At 45.0% G+C, this 17,631-nt stretch overlaps 1 pseudogene; it reads left to right on the top strand.

Moving 5' to 3' along the window:
* Positions 1–2,774: 2,774 nt before the first annotated feature.
* LOC138413873 (tigger transposable element-derived protein 1-like) lies at positions 2,775–13,501 on the top strand (annotated as a pseudogene).
* The last annotated feature ends 4,130 nt before the right edge of the window (positions 13,502–17,631 follow it).

The following is a 17,631-nucleotide window of genomic DNA, read 5'->3' as shown; positions in this document are numbered from 1 at the left end:
TAAGGGATGATTTTCTGTCTCGGACGCTGTAGGTTCATCATCATTACTGGTGACCCTATGGTCTAATGCAGCAGTCAGCCTGTCAACTCCCTTCTTAATTGTAACTTTAACACATTTAGGACAAAAATAGCTGTCCTCACTCCCATAGATCTTCCACAGGAAAAATGAGTTGCCCAGGCTCGGCTATTATAAAATTTTCATGGTCACTGTGAGCGTCAGTGAAACTGCGGAAGGAAGAACGCAGGCGTTTTCCTCAGCGAAAGGGAGGTCCAAAATTTAACCTCTGCTTAACGCTTGTGATCGAAACAAGATGAAAGCATGTGCACAAATTTACACAGAAAGTTTTTGTAATATTAAAATTAAAGTAAGGTCTTTTTCAGTCATAAATTTCAAAGCTCTCAGTGAATACATAAGAAAATGCATTCACGTCCCAACTTTAACAACCAGCTGTAATGTTACAGAGTGAAATGTGACCCTGTGTTATGGGAAAGCCCAGTGGCAGCAGAAGAGATGTTAATAGCCTCGTTAATAACAGCATTTCTAAAGTAAAGCAGAGCGTGAGGAAATGCAACATCTGTCTCAGTGTTGATGACGAAAGTCTAGAAAAATTAGCTGTCATCTCTCTTTCTCTCATTGCTTTCAATGGCTGGCTTCCAGTTTTTTGAAGGAAACCTAGTTACTTTCTAACAGACACTATCACATAACCTTAAGGATCAGAGAGTCAAATTTCTGATGTGTTTATGAGGAATTTTAGACCCAGACGAGTGTCGTCCGTCTAAATCACGCAGCAGATGCTGTATGCTGGGGCCGGGACTAAAATCTAGGTCTCCTGTCTCCCTGTCAGCCTCTGTCCACGCTTATCTTTATGGGAAGATGATACTGGAGAAGACGGTACAGAAAAACTTCCCCTGGCATGGAGAACCTTATAGTGTCTTTAACTTTAGAGAAATTATGATCCCTTTACTAAGGGCCAGTTTTATCGAAGGTAATGATATCATCTAGGTACTTCCATTAAACCCAAATATATTTTTCCCTTGTACCTAAAACCACATTCACTACGATATTTACAATTCTAAAACCAGGTGCAGCTTTTATACCCCGCACCATAATTAAGTATGGGAAGCGATCTGAAAAGTCCCAAAGCATGCAGGTTTTACTGCAGCTGCAAACTTGTAAATGTAGTGAGCAAACACATAAAGAATTGCAGCTGATTAGTGAGAAATGCCAGAAATCTTCGTTCTAAAAAGGATTTGAAGAGCAAACAAATACCTGCCTGTGTAGAAACGTCTACAAAAAAGGAAGAGACAATTATTACGTTATGAAAATGGTGTCTTCAGAGATGCAGTAATCACAGGTAGGTGGGGTCTCTGCGTAGAACAGGATAAGTTTACATAAATGGGCTCCCGACGTCAAACACTGCAGCGTACTAGCAATCTGGGTTGACGTGATGGCCTTGTGGTTGGGCTGCAAATCCGGATTGTAGGGTTGCAGAGACCAGAACAAGCCCTTGGAATCTCCCCTGAAGCCTGTGCAGAGTGAGATGCTTGGTGAGGATGGATAAGCCTTGTCTGGTTGTCCAGTTCTGTTCAAATATGGGTGAGAGTTCATAGGCTCCCTGGAGAGATGGAGTCATGTGCAGTTTCGCGCCCTGATCCTTGTCAACAAAGTATCTGAATTCAAAGGAAAAGCAGTGATTCTGCTGTGAGAGGAAGTATCTACGTAGGTGGAGTTTGTCCTTAAGGATAAGTCTGAAGTGTTCCATCTGGCAGAGCACAGACATTGGGGGAAAAGCAAAGGTCCCCTGGGAGTGAACACATTAAGCAAAGTCACAGGCACGTCAGAGGGCAGACGCTGGTCAGGGTTGGGAGTCCTGGCAGGAGAATTTGTGCATGAGGAGTGGAAAATAAGGCTGACCAGAGCTGGGCTGTGACAGGTCTTAAACTTCCATAGTGCATCAGTGGGGCAGCACCCCCAAAATGATGCCGTCAGGGGGTTTCCAGCCTGGTTCCACAGCATCGCTGCCTCTAGGTTAAGCATCTTTCCTTTCTGCTTGTAAGTTTGGAGGCCTTACCAAGGTCATCTTACCAAGGGAGGCTCAGATATTTCGAACCAAAGTAGAAAATTAGTTACTGATGTGCTTTGTATTTGACAGGACACAGTGGTTAGTCTTCTGCAGAATGTACTTCCTTTCCAGTTAGGTATGAGTCAAGGAGATAAGATCGTTGTCTTCTAGATCTTGGCTCAATCTTGGAATGTTGAACAAGGAAGCCAGTCCTCTAATTCCTTCCCGTCACCTCCAAGCTCCAGTGGGGCTGATTTATAGCACATAATCTAATCAGAACCAAGGAGGCATTTCATTTGGGTAGGTTGAGATACTATTCCTTGGATTTGTCCTGGGACCATGAGCTGTGAGATGCTGACATCTGTTTGCAACTGCAAGGGGAGAGCATCCTAGAATGGAGCAAAAAATAAGAAGATGAAGTTCAGAGGTATGGAGGAGAAACCAGGTCCTGGAGACATTTTTTTAGAGGCCTGGATCAAGCTGCGCCTGAAGGGTGCGCAGTTACACAGCCGAGAAATCCCCCTTATGCTTAAGTCAGTTTCGGCTCCGTTGTCTCTTCCTCGTAATGGAAAATCCTGATATGGGAGCCATCTCTGTGATGGACATAGTCAAGTCATGATTTGGCCAGTTTAGTTTTTAAGAAGCATGTCCAAGGACAGAGATCTGGGAATGACCCACATTCGGAGTCTAGGAAGACAGTGAGAAGCTGGACATGGAGACCAGGCTCCTGGAGATACAAGATGAGAGTCAGGACAATATAGCTTCTCTGAATCCAAGGGAAAAGAGGGAGGGACCAGCAGTGTGGACTCAGGCAGAGCTCCAGGACGAAGAGTACCAAGAGACACAATCAGGTTTGAGGGTGGGGAGGTCCTGGTGACGTTGGAGAGAGACTTTTTGGGGAGTCACGTGGCACAAATCTGACTGCAGAGGCTCGGGAATATGTTGGTGGAAAAAAGTGGAAAAGCCAACTTTTAAAAATTACATTCGAGTCCAGAGGGATGGAGAGGGAAAGGATGCCAGCTATTGGGCAGGGGGGCAAAAATCTAAAGGGAACTTTTTTTTTTAAGTCTTTATTGAATTTGTCACAATGTTGCTTCTTTTTTTTATGTTTCATTTTTTTTGGCTGAGAGACATGTGGGATCTTAGCTCCCCAACCAGGGATCGAAAGCCCACTCCCTACATGGGAAGGCGAAGTCTTAACCACTGGGCCGCCAGGAAAGTCCCTAAAGGTAACTTTTTAAAGGAGAGAGTGGAGTGGGGGAAAGATCTGAGATGCAAAAAAGAGTCATTTGATGGAGAGAGTTTGGAAGTGGCAAAAGGCAATGAGGCTGAAGAAAAGAAAGAGGACGGGAGAACTGCTTCTTGTTTGGAGGTAGAACTGAGCGCGGAATAAGGAGGACGGAGGGGCCCTCTGTGCTCGTCACGCTGGGGGAAGACCTGGTAGAAATGAATGTGAGCAAAGGATTCACCAAAGGCACATCCGCGCACAGTAAAATCTCAGGAAATGCGAAGTGATTTTCGAGGAGAAAGAGGAGGAATGAACGCATATGTGCAGCTCCCCTGTTTTGGAGGATGGCCCACATTTCGGGCAGCTGAAAATGGGAGTTTGCATTTCCTCAGCCTTCTGCCCACTTGCACAAAGGCCTAAGGAGACAGCCAGGTGTTTTTTTCCCCCATGGTGAGTATCTCTGTAGGCAAGGACCAGGCTTAACCTTGAAATTGCTTCTCGTTCTATTAATGCGCTCTGAGAGAGATGCTGCATCCCTACTTCCTTATGCCATTGGCTGCATTTCTTTTCCACATTCACTGGAACTTTCACTAATTCCATGGTCAGAGCTAAGTGGGTGCTTGTTCCGGCAGGACGTTCCCAAAGGGAAACACTGCCTCAGACTGCAGACAAACCCAGCAGATCAGCTCGGACGGGGACAGGCCAGTGCCCCTAATCATCTCAGGGTTGCATCCCAGGAGCAAAGTAAGGCCTCCTCAGCATGTAAGGTGCACGTTCAAGGAAAAGCTCCTTTTTGCTCAGACGAGTGATACCACCCGGGGCACCTTCCATGACACATCTGTGTTCAGGAATTGTGAGGCGTGAGCTCTGGGAACGTTTCTGGATCCGTCTAAGGCAACGTTAGTGTTGCCGTGTGAGATTCTGACTGGGCAGTAACTTGTAATTTATATCTGTGCTTTTCAAACTGTGCGGTGGGGAGTGAGGAAGGAGCTGGGGAGTTTTCAGCATCCGAATAGAATTTTATTTGAACAAAATATTCGAAGGGAAAAGAAAGAAAGGAAACCACTATTTTAAATAAACCAAAGCCTATACCCAAGCACGTTATTGGCAATTAAGCAAAAGCAGAATTTTTGGAAACGGAAGTTATTATTCTGGTCTGTAAATAAGAACCATCGGTGATACATCAATATCAGTGCCATTAAAAATAAATTGCTTTTTTTTTTTTTTTTTTTTTTTTTGCTGTACGCGGGCCTCTCACTGTTGTGGCCTCTCCTGTTGCGGAGCACAGGCTCTGGACGCGCAGGCTCAGCGGCCATGGCTCACGGGCCTAGCCACTCCGCGGCATGTGGGATCTTCCCAGACCGGGGTACGAACCCGTGTACCCTGCATCGGCAGGCGGACTCTCAACCACTGCGCCACCAGGGAAGCCCAAATTGCTTTTTTTTTTTTTTTTTTTTACAGTTTAAAACATTACTGAACCCCCCAAAGCCAATTCTTTTCCATCTGTCAAAATCCTACTCGTCTTTTAAAGATATTTTTTACCCCTAAGGCCTTGTTGGAACATTTCTCTTCCAACAGAACATTCCAGATCCCTGAGACATTCATTTCTTCCTTCCCAGTCTTTCTGTAGCCTTTGTTAATATCTGAATTGTCCCACAGCTCACAGCGAGCCCTGCTTTCAGTTTGCTTGGGTCCGTGCTGGTCTTTCCCCAGGACCCTGAGCCCCTGCAGGGCTCCCATTATCTCCATAGCCCCTGTTGCACTTGTCTAGGAATGATTCGTAGAGAGGAAATCCTAAATAAATATGTGTTTTCCTGAATTCTCAGAAGTCATAATTTTCACATTATTTCAAACAGTTTCATTATTACTATATTTGTTATGGTGATCTGTGATCAGCGATCTTTGACGTTACTATTGTGATTGTTTTGGGCACCAACACTTCCATAGAAGGTGGCAAACTTAATTGATAAATGCTGTGTGTGTTCCGACTGCTCCACCAGCCAACCATTCCCCCATCTCCATCCCTGTCCTTGGGCCTCCCTATTCCCTGAGACATGACAATATTGAAATTAGGCCAAGGGAGAGGAAGAGTCCCACGTCTCTCACTTTAAATCAAAAGCTGGAAAGAATTAAGCTTAGTGAGGAAAGCAGGTTGAAAGCCGAGACAGGCCAAAAGCTAGGCTTCTTTCCCCAGTCAGCCAAGTTGTGAATGTAAAGGATGAGTTCCTGAAGGGAAATTAAAAGTGCTCCTCCAGTGAACACACCGATGATAAGAAAACAAAACAGCCTTATTGCTGATATGGAGAAAGTCTGAGTGGTCCGGATAGAAGATCAAGCCAGCCACAACATTCCCTTAAGCCAAAACCTAATCTAGAGCAAGGCCCTAACTCTTTTCAATTCTGTGAAGGCTGAGAGAGGTAAGGAAGCTGCAAAAGGAAAGTTTGGAGCCAGCAGAGGTTGGTTCATGAGGTTTAAGGGAAGAAGCCGTCTTCATAACATCAAAGTGCAAAGTGAAGCAGCAAGTGCTGATGCAGAAGCTGCAGCAAGTTATCCAGAAGATCCAGCTGAGATATTCATGAAGGAGGCTGCACTAAACAACAGATTTTCAATGTAGAAGAAACAGCCCTATATTGGAAGAAGATGCCATCTAGGCCTTTCATAGCTGGAGAGGAGAAGTCAGTGTCTGGCTTCAAAGCTTCAAAGGAGCGGCTGACTCTCTCATTAGGGGCTCATGCAGATGGTGACTTTATGTTGAAGCCAATGCTCATTTACCATTTTGAAAATCCTAGGACCCTTAAGCATTATGCTAAGTCTACTCTGCCGATGCTCTACAAATGGAACAACAAAGCCTGGACAACAGCACATCTCTTTATAACATGGTTTACTGAATATTTTAATCCCACCGTTGAGAACTACTGCTCAGAAAAAAAGATCCCTTTCAAAATATTACTGCTTATTGACAATGCACCTGGTCCCTCAAGAGCTCTGATGGAGATGAACAATGAGATTAATGTTGTTTTCTTGTCTGTTAATACAACATCCATTTTGCAACCCATGGGTCGGGGAGTAATTTCAACTTTCAAGTCTTATGATTTAAGAAACACATTTCACAAGGCTATAACTGTCATAGAGAGTGATTCCTCTGCTAGATCTGGGAAAAGGCAATTGAAAACATTCTGGCAAAGATTCACCATTCTAGATGCCACTAAGAACATTCATGATTCATGGGAAGAGATCAAAATAACAACACTCACAAGAGTTTGGAAGAAGTTGATTGCAACCCTCAAGGATGACTTTGAGGGGTTCAAGACTTCAGTGGAGGAAGTACCTGTAGATGTGGTGGAAACAGCAGGAGAACTAGAATTAGAAGTGGAGCCTGAAGATGCCACAGAATTGCTGTAATCTCATGAGAAATCTTGAACAGATGAGGGCCATCTTATGGATGAACAAAGAAAGTGGTTTCTTGAAATGGAATCTACTCCTGGTGAAGATGCTGTGAAGATCATTGAAATGACTGCAAAGGGTTTAGAATAAGACATAAACTTAGTCGATAAAGCAGCAGCAGGGTTTGAGAGGACTGACTCTCATTTTGAAAGTACTCTCTCAAACAGCGTTGCAAGCTGCAGAGAAGTCTTTCCTGAAAGGGGGAGTCAACTGGTGGGGCAAAGTTCATTATTGTCTTATTTTAAGAAATGGCCACGGCCACCCCAACTCCAGCACCCACCACCCTGATCCGTGAGCAGCCATCAGCACCGAGGGAAGACCCTCCACCAGCACAAAGATTAGGACTCACTGAAGGCTCAGGTGATGGTTCCCATTCTTTTGGCAATGAAGTATTTTTTAATTAAGGTGTGTATGTTGTTTTTTAGACATAATGCCATTGCACACTTAATAGAGCACAGTATAACGTAAACATAACTTTTTTTTTTTTTTTTTTTTTGCAATACGCGGGCCTCTCACCATTGTGGCCTCTCCCGTTGCGGAGCACAGGCTCCGGACACGCAGGCTCAGCGGCCATGGCTCATGGGCCCAGCCGCTCCACGGCATGTGGGAACTTCCCGGACCGGGGCACGAACCTGTGTCCCCTGCATCGGCAGGCGGACGCTCAACCACTGCGCCACCAGGGAAGCCCAAACATAACTTTTATATGCATTGGGAAACCAAGAAATTCATGTGACTCGATTTATTTTGATATTTGCTTTCTTGTGGAGGTCTGGAACGGAGCCCACAATTTCACCGAGGTGTGCCTCTATATGTGCAACATTCCCTGTCGCTTTTCCCTGAAGGAAGCTCACAGGGCAAAACCCAGGAAAATGGAATACAGAAGTTTTGTTTTTCTTTAGAGACTAGAGGAGCATTGGACATGGTACGTGCTGAGTAAGTGTGAAGAGAGCCTTTGTAGGTATCCTTGTCTCTATCCCTTCCTTCCATTTGGCTTCCTGCATCTTTGATGTGAACACCCCAGCCACTGTTGGTAACCGTTTGGTGCTAATTAGAAGTTTTACTCCTGAAATAATTATAAACCTCTTGGTAGAATTGTCGACATCATCCCAGGATCAGATGGGAGCAGCCTGACATTTTCAAAAGGGACTGTGTTTTATTTAGACTATTTTAGAACACAAAGAACACATTCCAGATTTAATCAAGTTAGTTCATGGAATTAGACATTTATTGTAAGTGGAAGTTGATTGTTAAGTGTGGCAAGTATGACTTGGTTCCACAAGGCTGGGATGAATGGAAATGAATATTTTTTTTACTTTTACTAAGTCATGTAAATTGGCCAGACCCCCACTTGCCAGAGTTGGTGGGAAATTCACAACTAGCCGTGGTTGAGCTGTCTTTCTTCCTCAGGGTTCTAAGAACCTGGGAGAAAAATCCCGAGAACACAAGTTCTAATGTTCACGAACATCTCAGCTTCATCACACTAGTGTCCTGTTGGCCAAAGTAGTCCCGTGGTGAAGCCCAGAGTCAAATGAGTAGGGGAACTGCACACAGCCGTGGACACTGCGAGGTGGGTTCCTTGGGGGTCATACTGCAACCACTCAGCACAGGCTGACCTAGCCCATCCACTTAACATGAGGTCACTGCAGGTTAAATTTCTCCGTCGTGTGTTTTTATAGCATTCCGTGCTTATTGTCTCTGTGTTCGATCAGACTGTGAGTGCTGGGGATAGAAACCACATGGGTTTTGTTCAAGGCCTGGAACATTACAGGAGGAGGTCCCCTGCCCCAGTAGAATGTGACCAGGTAGACTATTATGGGACACAAACATGTCCAACTAGGCTGCCCCGTAAGCAGGTGTTTCTTGCAAGAGCAAACCCTGGGGCGGCTGCTCCTAGCGCAGAGCGCTTGGGAAGAAGCTTGGGACAATACATCTTCAGCATCAATTGAGCGGCCCAGATCACGTTATAGGAGCGTGAGTCCTGGGGCACGTCAGGGGCCATAGCACCTTTCCAATTCCAGAACATCCCCTTGTCAAGTAGCTTTGGGATGTTCACTTGGTTCCCCAGTAGGCTCCCAACCAAAAAGAGAGATTTCCCTTTTTGTCCAGTATTATGTGCTTCCCTCTCCCCCCCATCAGTGTCTTGTGGATTGGTTGATGCAACCAACTCTCCAATATTTTTGACCAGTGGTGGGTGCATGGGAAGAAGTAAGGTGGAGTAGACTGAATGTATTTAGAGTCAGACAACCCTGGATGTGAACTTGGGTTCTGCTGTTTCTTATCTGCCTGGTGTTGGCCAGGTTGCTGAACCTCTGTGGGTCTGGGGTTCACCATTTACACAAAGTTTTTTTTTTTTTTTGCGGTACGCGGGCCTCTCACTGCTGTGGCCTCTCCCATTGCGGAGCATAGGCTCCGGACGCGCAGGCTCAGCGGCCATGGCTCACGGGCCCAGCCGCTCCGCAGCATGTGGGATCTTCCCGGACCGGGGTACGAACCCGTGTCCCCTGCATCGGCAGGCGGACTCTCAACCACTGCGCCACCAGGGGAGCCCTACACAAAGTTTTTAACAATAGCTTCCCTTTAGGGTTTTCATGAAAATTAAGTGAAATAACATAAGTAGGACTCTACCTTCTTCCCTCCCCCCACCTGCCTTCCCTTTCCCCTCAGCTTGTCACCCATTGACTGGTATTAAGGATTCTTAGGAAAACAGACTCAGGCCTTGATAAGACATACCATGGTATTAAAGTGTGGAGACTGGAGCACAAAGCATGTTGGCGACACTGGATAAAACAATTTTAATCTTAGGGGAAAAAAAGAATTTAAAAAATAGCTTATTTTTAGAATCCTAGTCAAGTCCCCAAGGCAAGAGCAGAGATGTCTGTTAACAAATTAATAAAAGTGCAAAACTACTAAACACAAAACGAGGATAACGTGTCTTAAAAGCTTATATTTTCTGACTAGGAATGATTAAACTCCCCTACACAAGTACTCTGTGCCTTTCTTATAAATGGTTGGAAAGTAAGATAAAATTGGAAGGAGACCCAAGAACCACTCATGTGAAAGAAAAGACTGTTATTTTGGTATGGACAATAACAAAATAATAATTTTTAGATTTTATTTGAGTCTTTATTGAAGAATAAGCTGGGAAGATTTTATGCTCAATCACCTTTTGAAGCTGATGGTTGGATAATGCATGGGATATTCAGGACCCAAATGGCACAGTAGACATGCATTAGTAGGATTGGTTGAAATTCAGAGTCATTTTGGAGAAATCATTTCTATAAGTGCTTTGTCAGGTTCCCCAAGAGCTGTATAGTCAGGGAAGCCCTGTATCTTGCGTTTATTCCACTATATTGCTGCTCATGTAGCTTTAAGAATTGTAGCTTTAAGAACTCTATTATAGAGTTAGTTTCTTCTTCACATTTAGACTTACATTTCCATGAACTACTTTTGACAGTACATGTTTTTCTCATCACTGATTTTTTTTTTCAAATTGGAGTGGTTCCTAATTAAACAATCACTAAACTATATATGAGATTATGCTGTGAAATAACTGAAACTCAAAATGAAAGGAGAATATCTAATCAAAAATATTTTAGAACATTTTTGGAATGAAGAACTTAATGATGTGCCTGGAGCTGATATCTTTGTTTTTTTGCACCCGTATTATTGGTTTCCTATTAGACAACTTCCCCATTCAGTACGGCACTTAGTTGTTTTTTTTTTTTTTTTTTTTTTTTTTTTTTTTTTTTTTGCGGTACGCGGGCCTCCCACTGTTGTGGCCTCTCCTGTTGCGGAGCACAGGCTCCGGACACGCAGGCTCAGCGGCCATGGCTCATGGGCCCAGCCGCTCCGCGGCATGTGGGATCTTCCCGGACCGGGGCACGAACCCGTGTCCCCTGCATCGGCAGGCAGACTCTTAACCACTGCACCACCAGGGAAGCCCAGTATTTTTTAATATAATGTATTCTTAATGAATTCCATATAGATTGGTCAATTAAAAATTATTTTTCTTTAAAGATTAATTCTTTCACCTGCATTGTGATTTATGCCCACACATTTTACTTACTGTCATATTCCAGTTTGCAGATTGTTATGGGTGGAACATTCAGGTCCCTTACAAATTTATATGTTGAAACTTTTAACCCCCAGTGTGATGGTATTGGGAAGTGGAGTCTTTGGGAAGTGTTTTAGGTTAGATGAGGTCATGAGGGTGGGGCCCCATGGTGGGATTCGTGTCCTTGTAAGGAGAGGAAGAGACTAGCTTTCTATGCCTGCCCACCCCCCAACCCCCGCTGGGAGGACACAATGAGAAGTGGTTTCTGCAAACCAGAAGAGGGCTCTCAGGAGGAATCGAATCAGTCTGCATGGATCTTGGACTTCCCAGCCTCCAAAACTGAGAAATAAATGTCTGTTGAGTAAGCCACGCAGTCTATGACATTTTGTTATAGCAGCCGGAGCTGATTAAGATACAGGATTTCTCTCCTTTTAAGGGAAAGCTGGATTTGCTCAGCTCCTGATACGTGGAGCGCAGCTGAAAAACAGGGAAAATGTTAGTTGATGAAGGTGTCCAGCCAGGCGGGACGGGGAACAGAGGGATAATACAAACCAATGACCATTTGGGAAGGATGATGATGATGGGGGTGGTGCGAACTTCTCTGGTGAAAACCTGTACAATGATCCAGAAATGGCATATCAAAAACCACCATATTTTTTTCTTCAAATTAATGAGTCGTCCAGCTGTTTTGGTGGTATAGTCATGATCATTTCAGTATCTTTCTATGACTGATGGAATCATTAATTAATGTCATAATGTTACAAGTAAATTTTTAAAAGTTATTATATTTGATACACTAAAGAACTTCCAAATGAGAACATCTGTTGTTTTCCTGTTATTCACAAATATTTAATCTTAAAAACAGAGCTATCAAATTTGTTGGAGATGGTTTATTAATTCTGTGAACTCATGGCATTAGTTTCCTATTATTTCAGTATCAATCCTCAGGCCCCAGGGAATTAAATCAAGGAAGTGGAGACCTCCCCCCTCCTTCTACACGTCCCAGTGGCCCTATTTTCTCATTATTACCATGGGACCAGTAAGACTCAGGGTCAGCAATATTGAAATCCTTTATAAATTTGAAGGGGACATATTGACTTCAACAGTCTGGAAATCCAACTTAAAAACGGAAATAAGCCATGAAGGACAATTATTAAATAGTCTGTAAGGCTATTCCCTTGGATGGGGAACTGGGAAAAATCTCCCTTCGCTCACTTCAGAATCTGCCACTCAATGTTGTAAGTTTGTGTTGCTAACTAACTTCAGCCCAATATTTTCCTTTTTTTGATTCAAGCAGTTATCCCTGAAGGGATGAACTATGGGGGAGGAAGTTCTTTCCAATCGCAAGTACCTAAAGATGAAATTTTAGTAGAGTCTATAGTTTGTGCAAGAGTAATGTCAACCACAAATAGGGTGTACCCTCAGGACTTGAGAGTGAAATGAAAATGGGGAAACCACCTTCAGACATAATTTGTTGCTGATGAGACTAGGAAGAAAGCCTTTTAAATCACATGAAAAAATTCTCATGGAAGTAATATGAATATAATTTAATAAACTTGGTCTAATTAATGATGACATTTATTACTGTCAAGACAGGAGGATGGTATTCTGCATGGAGACTGGAAAGAAAGAAGGAAGAGTCAGACTTTTTCAGTATTTCTCGTGCACAGTACTGTTTCAGGGTGACTTAGGAAGAAATATTTTCCCTAGGAGCAGAGAATAAACATTTATCATGAAAGGTGTATTTTGCATTTCATTGCCATAGCAAATGCATAATTTTGGCCTTTTGGTTTACAAATATGAATCTTGGTGTATTAATCAGGATCCTCTTGGGAGCAAGTAGCAGGAATCAACTCTGACCAGATTAGGCTGAAATAGTTATGGGCTCACTGGGGAGGCTCCCTGCACCTGTGACGCAGAGAGCACAGTGTCCCACACTCAGAAGGGCCCGGCGCAGGCGGGTGTTAAAGCTCTGCGGTCGCCATTTTGACTTCCTTAATAAGTTTACCTTTAAATTCGTGTTTTGTACATGAAATCTGTTGGAACAACACAGTATGCGTCAGGGCTTGGAGCCTCGGCTCACGGGCCTCCCTGGCTGTTCGTGACGTGTTCTGTACCGTCCACACCCACAGCCCCTGGTGCCTAGGCCAGATTTGGCAAAAACAAAGAAACAAAATCAGAAAACAAGATGTTCAGTTATACTTGAACTTCAGATAAATAGTAAATCATTTAAAAGTATAAGTATGTCCCAAATATTGCCTGAGATATACTGCCAAATGAGCTGAAATTCAAGTTTCCCTGGGCATCCAGTATTCTACCTGGCATCCCGTCCCTTCCCGGCTTAGCCACCGGTGATGCCCTTGGCCACGGGCGGATCGCGTGGGGAACCGGGTGGAAACCGGTTGGGCGCACGTGGCCTTGGGGCGGGGCAGGCGAGGGTCATGCGCCGGGGTTGGCGAACCCGCCGCCCACCTCTCCTTCGGGAGCCCAGCGCGTCCTGGCGCGGAAGATGCAATGCCTTGCGGGGCAACACCCCAGTCCACGGTGGGATGGGAGGGGCCCGCTCAGGTTCCCCCCCCCCCCCCCGGGGGAACCGCGGATGATCCGGGAGTCTGGATGGTCAGGGCTGGCCGCCGGCATCCCCGCACCCCCGGGAGCGCTGGAAGAAAGACCAAATAAAAACACCGAGACGGATCTAGAAGGAGACTGCTGAAGACAGGAAAACGCGTTTTATTTTAGTGCAGTTAATGACGCGTCCTGGGCTCACTTAACCCGGAGGGGTTAAATGAGGTATTTTTGGAATTTACTGCGTGTGGAGACTCAACGTTGACAGAATGTTCTACGTCACTTCTAAGAACTTTGAATTTCTTCCATGAGCACAGCTGCCAGGGGCTTCTGATTCGCAGCTTATAACCTCCGGGGCCAAAGGAGAAAGTTCCAGTTCGGATAATGTTGGACGCAGCCTGATGGCCCCGCTTGGGTGCCCTGAGCATCCTTGGACACGTCTGCGCAGAGCGAGGCCGCGAGTCCTGGGTTCACCTCGGTTAGTGGGAGAGGTTTGGGGAAGGGGTCCAGCTAACCTAGTTACTGCAGGAGGTCCCTGTGAGACGATCATTCTACCCTGATTTGATTTTCCTACGTTTAGTTAGTAAGACTCTTTCCTAGGGCTCTTTTACTTCTGAATTAATTCACACAATTGGTTGTTTTTGAAAGTTAAGGCAGGGAGGGACCCCACCCTGCTGTGACCTAACAAGATGCAAATGTCCTCTGCGACCCAGCCCAAAGGAGCTTCACCATCAAGCCCTCTTTTCAAAAGAGAGCAAAGGTAAACCTGCTTACATTTAGAGTTGCCCTGGGGACTCTCTGATGTGTGAATTTAGCATTCATCCTCCCTCCTATTCTTACCTGTGTTTATCAGCAGATGTGTAGCAGGTGCCAGAGAGCAAGTCTGGGGGCTGAAGCTTACCTGGGGGAGAAAGATCTGTAACTTGGAAACCTTATTAAAATTACCTAAAACTGTCTAGTAAGTCCACAGCAGGGGGGACAAACACAGACGGAGTGTCTTGTCTCTTTTCTTTTTTCCTTCCTTCCTTCCTTCCTTCCTTCCTTCCTCCCCTCCCACCACCCCCCTTCTCTCTCTCGGGTCTTCTAGAGACTCTTGCACATTGAAAAGTTTTGGGGTTTCCCTGCCTCACCGTATCACAGAGCTGCCTGCAGTTTCCTGAACCTGCTGGCCCTTATGCCTCAGTGCCTTTGCATATGCTGTTATCTCTGCTTGTAATGAAGTGGGTCCATGAGAACTAGTTGAAAACAAACTGCTTGAAAGCTGTTTAATAGAAAACATAGAACAAAGCATTACGTATGATGGTAGGATTATATTAAACATATTGTGTTAGTTTGATCCTATAACAAAGCACCACTCTATGGCTTAAACACATGAATTTATTGTCTCACAGTTTTGGAGGCTAGAAGTCCAAGATCAAGGTGTTGGCAGGTGTGGTTCCTTCTGAGGCTGCTCTCCTTGGCCAGCGGATGGCCACCTTCTCTCTGTGTCTTCACGTGGTCCTTCCTCTGTGTGCGTGCATCCCTGGTGTCTCTTTGTGTGCAAATTTCCTCTTCTTATACTGGATGCCCGTCCATCCTAACGACCTCATTTTAACTTAATCACCTCTTTAAAGGCTCTGTCTCCAAATACAGCCACATTCTGAGGGACTAGGGGTTAGAGCTTCAACATATGGATTTGAGGGGACCCGACTCAGCCAATAACACGTCAACAAAAGAGAGCTGGTGGCGGGGGCTTGGAGACAAAGGAAGAAGGGGAAGAGACAAGGTTGAACCAGACATTGAGTAGTTCGTGCCTTTCTTGTCTTCTCCCTATCACCCAGCCCCATCCCCACCTTCAGCTTGTTTGGACCACCCTCACCCCACCAAGTGGTATGGTGCCTGGAGAAACTCAGGCATAAAAGCACAGAATTCTCAGTCGAGTTTTGGCATTAACAGGCCAGGTTTGGCCACGCTCAAGATGAGGAAGCTTGGTAAGGCTGGGAGGAAGCCAGCAGGTGCTTTATCCTGCTAGAGATCAGGTGTCCTCACAGGGACATTGTACTAACATCTTGGGACTCCTCCCATGAAATGCTGGGAAACTCCCCTCTGCGTATTTTGTCATTAGAAGTCATCACACACACAATGGCCGCAGCAAACCACGGCATCTTGCTAGGTTTCCAGCCCCTGTTCTTGTTCCGCCACCTACCTGACACTTCCTCCAACTTTGCTTTGCGTGGAGAATGGCAAGAATGAGCATCCTTCTTCTCCAATTTGAATATATTTTCCAAAATATCCTTGAATATCTGTTTCTGTTGAAAGAACTCGTGAGCATCACCTGATACATAGAATAAAAGAACCGCTCTTTGCCGCATGTGGCTGCGTTACATTGACTAGACACCGAAACACGTAGGTTCTGGGAATGGAAAGGAGTGGGGAGAAAACATTTATGTGGATCAGCAACTCCAAAACACAGAACCAGTGCCTGTTACGACATTTCCAGGGCGTTCTTTTACCTGCTTAAAAAAAAAAAATCAATTGCTGCTTTTGGCAAAGACTTTGTTACTTCCTAATTGCCCTAAATTTCTTTTCTTGTTAAAGACAAGGTTAACAACTGAATTCGTTATCTCAGAAATCAACAAAGGCTTCAGTTTTTCAGCAACTGCCCATCACTGCAGTGCCCCCAAGGAAGTATTCCTCTAAAGGAATCTGTAAAAATGTTATGTATTTAATAAGTTCATTTAAAAGAGAATAAATTTTCAGATTTGGGGATGGAAGGCTGTTATAGACTGCTATGGACTAAATTATGTCTCTCTCAAAATTCCTACAGTGAAGGCTTAATCCCTAGTGTGATGGTATTTGGAGATGGGATAGCTCATGAGCCTGGGGTCCTCAAGATGGGATTAGAGCCCTTGTAAGAAGAGACCGGAGAGCCTGATTTCTTTCTCTCTCTGACTGAGGAAAGGCCAGGTGGGCACACAGGGAGAGGGTAGCCATGGAGGTACAGGAAGTGGCTTCTCACCAGGAACCCGAACTGCTGGCACCTTGGGCTTACGGCTTCCAGAACTGTTGAGGAATAAACGTCTGTTGTTCAAGCCACCCAGTCTGTGGGATTCTGTTATAGCAGGCTGAGCTGACAAAGATGCAAATATCCATCCATGATGAGCATGTTTGAGGCTACTGTCAGCCTCAAAGAGTCCAGGGCGTGTGAAAACCAGACTCTATTCCTTATTCGCTGAAGGCTGAATGCTCATCATGGGCTCTCATGATCTCTCTAGCATCCCCCAAACAGGATTAAAATAAAAACGTGAATCAGCAACTGGGTGTTGACATTTCTCTGTGTCCTGTGTGTCTGGCCCTCTGTGAGGCACTGGGCATGCTGCGGTCACCAAGACAAACATGGTACCTGACATTGTTGTGCTTAAACACTTTTGGGGAGGTAACAAAAAAATATACAATCCTGAGGCCAAATGTTCTGGAGGCAGGACAAGATGCAGTGGGAGCTCTCGCAACCCTGGACCGAGTGTGCAGGGAAGCTGAGATTAAAGGCGTTGAGAAGCAGGAAAGGTTAAAGGGGCTGGAAGAGCTCCAGGCAGAGGGTGGTTTGGGAAAGTGAGAGAACTTTGAGGCTAGAACACAACCAGGAAAGAGAGTCACAAGGGATGAACCAGACAGAGTTACCCACATCTAGACTATGTAGGGCCTTCTAAACCGTAGGTGTTTGAAGGTTATCTTAAGGGCACCGATGAACTACTGAAGTGTAATGGCAACAGCTCGATCCAATTTGCGTTTTAGAAAGCCTGTTCTGGTTTCTACGTGGATTGGATTAGAACAAGAAAGGAGGCGGTGATACCCAAGAATCACCATGGTGAAGTGTGGGCAGAGGAGGAAGAGACGTAAGAGAGAGGAAGGGGCCACACAGAAAGATGGAGAAGACTTGGCGGGAGTCACACCTGTGAGTCTTAAGAAGGAAACGCCCAGCGGTGTCAAATGCAACTGGGAAAAGTCAAATAGTAGGAAGAACAAAAAGGCCACTGAACTTGGGGATGGCTACTTAGTTATATTTCCCAGAGTTAATCCAGTAGCAGTAACATCTCTTATTTATTGCTGTCCACTGGGCTAGCTGCTTTCTATGTGGTATCTCTACCTCTATCATAACCACCATCCTTCAGATGAGAAAAGTTAGGGGCCAAGAATTTAATGAATGTGTCTACAGTAATGTTCGTTTGTTCATTCAGTCACAGCCAAAATATGATGTGGTCCTTACTCTGAAGGAATTGACACCTTTTCTACTTTCGAATG

This window comes from Delphinus delphis, chromosome 17 (genome assembly GCF_949987515.2).
Source record: "Delphinus delphis chromosome 17, mDelDel1.2, whole genome shotgun sequence".
NCBI lineage: Eukaryota > Metazoa > Chordata > Mammalia > Artiodactyla > Delphinidae > Delphinus > Delphinus delphis.
This window is presented reverse-complemented; position numbering and strand designations above follow the sequence as displayed.